The sequence below is a fragment of the Berghia stephanieae genome, chromosome 11 (assembly GCF_034508935.2).
Source record: "Berghia stephanieae isolate SIO BIC M18660-M18661 chromosome 11, UCSD_Bste_1.3, whole genome shotgun sequence".
NCBI classification, from domain to species: domain Eukaryota; kingdom Metazoa; phylum Mollusca; class Gastropoda; order Nudibranchia; family Aeolidiidae; genus Berghia; species Berghia stephanieae.
The window spans coordinates 13,897,841-13,905,344 of NC_088370.1; the positions used below are offsets into that span (position 1 = coordinate 13,897,841).

At 42.8% G+C, this 7,504-nt stretch overlaps 1 long non-coding RNA gene across 1 annotated transcript in view; it reads left to right on the top strand.

Annotated features, from left to right (window-relative positions):
- LOC144956705 (uncharacterized) overlaps positions 1-1,260 on the top strand; it is a 13,403-nt gene extending 12,143 nt beyond the window's left edge. Inside the window, exon 2 of the long non-coding RNA XR_013642002.1 lies at positions 877-1,260. This is a non-coding gene — a long non-coding RNA (uncharacterized LOC144956705). The remainder of the gene's footprint in view (positions 1-876) is intronic.
- The last annotated feature ends 6,244 nt before the right edge of the window (positions 1,261-7,504 follow it).

Consider the following 7,504-nt stretch of genomic DNA (forward strand, 5'->3'; position numbering starts at 1 on the left):
AGTAGTATAGTAGTAGTAGTAGTAGTAGTAGTAGTAGTAGTAGTAGTTAGTAGTAGTAGTAGTAGTAGTAGTAGTAGTAGTAGTAGTAGTAGTAGTAGTAGTAGTAGTAGTAGTAGTCAGTAGTAGTATAGTGTTAGTAGTAGTAGTAGTAATAATAATATGTATCATTAATATCAGTATTCGTTTTTGTTATTCATGTAATCAACAGGAATATCATTTGATTTTCTCTCTAACCAGGGTGTCACCAACCAAAGGTTACCGGTCCCTGTAGAGCAGGTTTCCAAATGTACTTATACAATGCCGAGGCTGGAAGTGTGAGCCGTTCACTTATGGAGGGTGTGGTGGTAATGACAATCGGTTTAAAGACTTGGCTTCCTGCACGAGCTCATGCAGCCACAGTTAACTGCATCTTTCTGCAAGCAGAACGTTCAAATACACATGGATACTAATATGATATAATACATTATATAATATGGGAATCTGACTGAAGATCCTGATAGATTAGCTCTTTTTTATACTTTACATTGCTATAGGTATAACGTCAATATGCAAAGCCAGTGGGCAATATGACCATGCTGCAGTACTCAGAAAAACACATGTTTTGAATTTTGGCCAGAAAAATCGTCATTCGATCGTCAATCGATTAAGATGATCTTCATCTTGTTAAAAACTTTGAGACCTGGGATTTTAACGGACTCTTTCCAAATCCGAGTTTTAAGAGGTTTTCACAAAATGGCTGTCATTTTACTTGATCGATAAGGATGAATTTTCTGGTCAAATATTTTTAATGTGTTAATTTTATTTCGGAATACGGCTTACTAGATGTTCCATAGAACAACATTTATCTTATGACAAATTCATTTTAGCAAACAACAGGTCGGATTATTATTATTAATTATAATACATTCCGACATCTTAAACAGAAAATCCTCCTTAAATCATATCTATTGTCAGTTGAATCAAAGAGAAAGTTTAAAAAGTAAATATTCACCAAATCCGTAATATGATACGAAAGAATTTATTATGGACAGCAATCACTTCATCATAAAAGTAAAAGTGATTCATGTGAAATGTTGTAATGTGTACTTTAATCAATTCTACCCAACTTTTCAAAAATTACAAAACCCATGATGTTATTTATCTTTCAATGACATTATGAATTATTCCTCACAAATTATATTTTAAAATAAGACAATCTTTATAATTTATAAATGGATTTAAATGTTATTATTTCATATTAAAGAATCTAATGTGTTGATCTGTGTTCACGTTTTGACTTTGTTTTTGGAAAATTCCCGGGATGTGGTGGTGAGGGAGTGGGACAGGCACCAAATGGATGATATGCGCATGTAACATGCATTAGTCAAAATAATTACTGGTCGCCCAAACAATATTATACAGGACGCCACAATTAACGAGTCCAACGTGATTGATCAGTAACAGCTTTCAAGCATATATCTATAAACTTGATTCTTTTGCATATCACAAGAAAAAGAGTAATTCAATACAATTTGAATGATATAGAAATTGGTACAATGAAATCAGCACAAAGCAATTATATCGTTGAAAACAAAAGTCATACTCAAAACAAAAACTACAAAAACATACATAGGCAAAAACGAGGCAGGTTTCCAAACGTGTAACTTCTGTTTAACACACACTTGTTCAGATCTTTATCTTCCGTTTGACTGAATGATGGTCTGAACGAGTCGCCCCATAGAATCATAAAGTTTCGATTCTCCTTGCGTCTTCAACATGTCACTTCCTTGTATGACACATAGTAACTAGTAACTGGCTTAAACTATGGAACATGGCAAACGCCTTATGAATTACTTCTCCGACGAGCATAAAGTGTATCCAGAGATAAACATATAATTGATCATGTTTGACTTGTATACATTCTGATCACATGACATGTGAAAACATTAGCACATGAGAATAAAAGTCCCGTTTTCTTTGTTGGCGACGTGACATCAGACTATTGACCAATTGAAGATGTTGTTTGTTTGTTACATCTTTTATTATTTAATCTATCTGTCTGACATGTACCACCCTTGTCAAGTAAATAAATAAAAAGGTGAGTTGTCTTGACATTCTACTTGTTCAGTAGTGACGCGTGAAAAAATGTTCCAACTATCGAACAATGGCGGACGCCCTTTGAAAATATTCTGGACGAGCATAAAGTGTATCATAGAGAAAACATTACAGATCTGGCGGACGTGAGATCAGTCTATTGATCCTATTGCTTGTTATTGTTGACTTTGACAGCCGAAACAATTTGCACCTGACTTGCGACAAACTCTTGTACATACCAATTGTTGTTTCTTTCGGAACTGTAAATAATGGGATAAGATAAAGGGATAAATCTGACTCATGAATAAACAACACAAAATAAAGGACGTTTGGTCTTTGGCCTTTCTCAAGTAAACAGACATCTAATATAAATATATATCGTATTTTTTGTTTACTTGAAAAGGGCCAAAGGCCGAAACGTCGTTTGTTTGCGTTGTTCATTCATGAGTCAGATTTACTCCTTTATCTTTATCTCCATTTTATTGACTTAATTTAAGCACCTCTATTTATTAGTTTAACTGTTAAACAAGCCATGACCATAAAAAAACAATGTCAATCGATTTGGGTCTAATTGTATTTTGTTTACATTTCTACTAAACCAGAATGGTGTAAAACTTTGTCTTTTCTTTTTCATTCGAGACTGACAAAATAAAAAACCAAAACAAAACAACAAAAAATATTTTTCTTCTTCTCAGAATTTGTGTAGAACCATTTGTTGGAGTTTGTAGTGTAAAATGTTGACATGTGATTCTTTATAAGGTCAGAAATAGGAAGCGGGTCAATGAAATAACAATTAATAAGTATCAAATTTTACAAAATTGGACAATCTATCACACTTGCCGATTTTCGTGTAATTATTTATAATTGCTAATGAATAGAAACAGTTCAATGAGCATTGCGTTATTTGTGGTGCCGAGTATAGTAACTAACACCCCATTTATTTGGAATGTTTAACATTTTGAATATTATATAGAGAGATTTTACGGAGAACTCATCACCTCTCTCACGGTTTGGAAATAATAACAAAGACCTGAGTGACGTCAACTTTATTCACTCCATAAGAAGAGGACGTCGCTCATGTTTTTATCCGCCCGTAGGGCGATTAGTATCATTGTAATGGTACAAAGAAGTAGTTTGGTGTTTTATGTTTGTTTTTAAGGGTTTACGGCGCTTGCGACACATTTAGGTCATACCAGCGCCAGTAAAAGAAGAAAATGGAATAATCAAAATATTCTAGATTTACAATCAAAGCACCCAAGATAAAGTACGACGAAGGGGAAGTGGTTCAAATACGAAACAAACGTAGATACCGTCAGTCTATTTAGATGTAGATCACCTTCAAGTCTCATCCAGACACCAGCAAGGATCCCACTAAGATCAGTGTTCGAGATACCCATGCAAAGACACTACCCATCTCTCGGAATCCAATTCTTTTCCCTGTTTGAACTATAATAAATGTCTTGAATACCACAGACAGTAGCATCAACTCGGTACCTTCTCAACAGTCTTTCTGTTCCACCAGAACTAACAGAACCTAACAGGAAGCTTGATCAATAGCGACTGCATCAAGGAATTTACCCAATGGAAACCGTACGGTGCTCTTATTGGCTAACCAACCAGCGGCCTCGATGAAAAAATATCCGCCATTTTGATGTTGGCTGGGAATCGCGTTACTATAGTAAACAAGCGCTGATCGGCCGTTCATGAAAACAAGTTGCTGCTCGCTCGTTTAACTCAAAATTATTCAAAACGATCTCTCTAAAATGATATAAATGTGACTTCTTAAGGTTTTCTTCACGGTCAAAACCACACAACATTCTATTAATGATTACGTCAGAGGCAAAAAGGAATATTGACAGGTCGACCGAGAGTTGAACTCGTGAGACGACAAACATCAATGCGAAGTGTAGCGAGAGTCAAGCTATTGTTTGTCTTGTCCTATTCTATATAGAGAAAAGGATAAATAGTATAGCCTCGTGTGTGAGTGGTTGCGTGTCATAGTCTTGTTTTTAAATTGTTTCTGTTGTTTATGTGTGTAGTGATGACTCTCTCACACTCAATTTCAATGCCGAAAGAGGAATTCCCGCACACAAGAAAGGGGAATTGGGGTGGTATTTGGCATACATATTGTCTAGTATCTAGTTCTAAATAGATAACTGATTAGAATTATATTATGATATATAAACACAATGCCAAATACAATTCCGAAGTTTCCTTATTTCAAATGAAGTAAAGCTCCAAAACCTAATGGTAGTGATTGTAGTACTGAGTGTTAGTGAGGTAGCAGCTTCTTATGGTTCACACTATTATGTTATGACGATCGACCCAATCAGCAAAGTCCGGTCCGCATTCGTGCACCGTCGCGAACCCGCCTGGTAGCATCGTCACAACACACCTTTCGACTAGATGCTCTGCCGTTTCGGGTTCTTGCCCACAGCGTGGACATAAAGGACAGGAAGTTAGACCCCACTGATGTAACGCACCGGCCGTTAGGCAGCTCCTCGACCGAAGCCGATTCGCAGCTACCCAGTGTCTCCTCTTACTGGTATCAAAGCCTGGCAACTTCTCACCAAGCTTAGAGGAGTGTAGGTCCCGCCCCACGAGGGATTGAATTCGTCCAAACCGACTTCCATCTCGTATGTGCAGCTCTGTCCGTAGTCAGGGATTCTGCGTACAAGGGTTGCCGGGACTTATTTCGGCTCGAAACGGGGGCACCGTTCATTATGCGCGTAAGAGGGGTATCCCCATTCCCTCTCTCTTTGATCTTACTCAGCCAGTTTCCCGTAATGGTCTCCCTCCGGACATTGGGGGGCTGGATCGCTGCCATCACCGGGCCCCATTCTCTAGGGGTTGTTGCTAGCGTTCCCGACACTATGTGCATCGACTTGCGAAGTTTTACATCCACCTTCTCAACGTTTCTGCTTCTATCCCACACTGGAGCGCAATACTCCGCGGTGGAATAGCATAGTGCCAGGGCGGATGTTCTCAGGAGCGCTTGGCTAGCGCCCCAAGTCGATCCCGCCAGCTTCCTCAGAAGACTATTCCGCTTCTCTATCTTCCGGGCAACCCCTTCGAGATGAACCCGATAGGTAAGGCTGCGATCCAACGTCACCCTAAGTATTTTGGACGCGGCTCATATGGGAGTGGCTGGTCCCCGACTAGGACATTCAGTTTACGGGTGTGCCAACCACTGCATAAGTGAAATGCAGTGGCCACGGTTTTTGAAGTGTTCATCTTCAGGTACCACTTGTCAAAGTAGGATTTGAGTCTGGTGACGTCCTCGCTGAGTACGCTCTCGAGACGGGTCCACACTTTACTCTGAGTAACGAGTGCCCAGTCGTCTGCGTATCCCAGCCTCAGGGAGGAAGTGTTCGGCATATCGCCAATGTAAACGTTAAACAACATTGGCGCAAGTACCGACCCCTGAGGGACCCCATTCTTCAATTTCCTAACTTTGCTCGTGACGTCTCCCAGCGCGACGTGGAATTGCCTTTCCCCTAAGATCGAAGAGAACAACTTCAAGGTCTTTTTGCACCTTATGATTTTTGCAAGTTTGAGCATTAACCCATCGCACCAGACCGTATCGTACGCCGCTGATAGGTCTATAAACACAGCACCTGTTTGCTGTTTTCTCTCGAACCCGTGCTCAATATGCTCTGTAAGGGCAATGACCTGCTCCGTGGTGCACCTCCCTTCCCTGAAGCCTGCCTGCTCGGGTGGCAGGGCAGCGTCTAGGACCGGCCCCCATCGGTTTAATAGAACACGCTCAGCAGCGATATGGGTCTGTAACTGTCTGCCTCCTTCGCCGGCTTCCCTGGCTTCAGGATGGCAACTATCTTCGCGTGCTTCCACACTTGTGGAAGCTTTCCTTTTGCAAGGACGTCAGACATTGCCTCTGCTAGCCAGGCCCGTGCCCTGGGGCCCAGATGCGTCACCATATCGGGATATACACCATCTATCCCTGCTGCTTTGCCGTTCTTTACTTCGCTAATGGCTGCACCCACTTCTCGGGGACTGAACGGGGCCGTCCAGTCCGACTCCTCCGCAGGTAGCGAGTCCAAAATCGTACGGTACGCCTTGCGGACACCGCGCTCAAAAGCCTGATTAGGGACCCGCTTACTACGGTTCTTAATATTCTTGGCAATTGTGTCTGCCTCGCATTCCGGTGCAGCCTTCGCGAAATTCCGATCTGGGTCCAATTTCTTTATCAAACGCCAAGCGTGGCGGCTGGAGTGTGTAAAGTCGAGACTTTCCACGGTCTCCTGCCACCGTTGCTTCCTTCCCTCTGCCAGAGACTGGAGTAGTCTATCGGCTGTGTCCTGGGACTGGGTCTGCTGGTACTCTCGGTACAGCTCTTCCGACTCTGCTGTCCAGCAAGGGGTGTAGAATTTCCGTTTGCACCGTGGAATAGAGCGTTGAGCGCTTTTAACCAGTAGCCTACTAAATCTGGTTATATTCTTGGACTTGGGAGGAATGGCAGGGCAGACCTGCTCGATATAGGAACTGAATTCCTCCCAGTCAGCCTTCCTGAAATTCCATCTGCAAAGTGGGAGAGACTGCACCCTCGGTATTGTCACCCCAGCTGTGACAAGAACCGGCCTGTGCTGGCTATGCGGAAAGTCCCCGAGGACTGTCCGCTTCACCTGCAGCGGTTCACCGTTCGCGCCTTTCGTTACGAGGGTGAGGTCTGGAGTATACTCCTTCTTATGGCGGGTACCCCGGAAGGTACCCTTGGCTGTAGGATCGTACACTAGGTGTAGATCATTACAGTCCATCCATGAGCGGAGTTGTCTTCCTGCCTCGTTGCAGTCTCGGTAGCCCCATTCGTGATGGTGGCTATTAAAATCTCCCAGACAGATGGAAGGATGGCTGACCACCGGTACCGGTGGTGTAGTCCAAGTCGCTCTAGGTGGTTTGTAGATATTATGCAAACACAGTCCACCTACTTCCACGGAAATTCGGTTCACCCCATTGCTGTCCGTTACGCTCTCAATGACCCTTACCTTCGATGGCTCTTTAGCGTAAACGCTAACCCCTCCTTTGAGCCTCGAAGTGTCCTCGCGTTGGACCACCGTATAGCCTGGGATCTGGAATCGGGAAGATTGCGCGCCTGAATAAAGGTGGGTCTCCTGTAAAAGGAGGATATCAACGCAATGAACGGCCAATAGCTTTGATAAAAGCTCATTTTTTGCCATACTCTGGCTCTCGACGTTCAGGGACAATATACGCGTCAGTTCGCCATCCCGCCGTCGCATTTTCGAATCGGCAGGCCGCGAATCGATTGATGCATGGGACGTTTGCTTTTTTCTCGGACGTGCCGACGACCGGGCGACACGAACGCGGTATTATTTAGCTAGGCGGCAGACCGCTTCGCCATTTACGGGACTGATTGGGACTCGACATAAGGACAATAGTGTGGCGCCCGGGATAG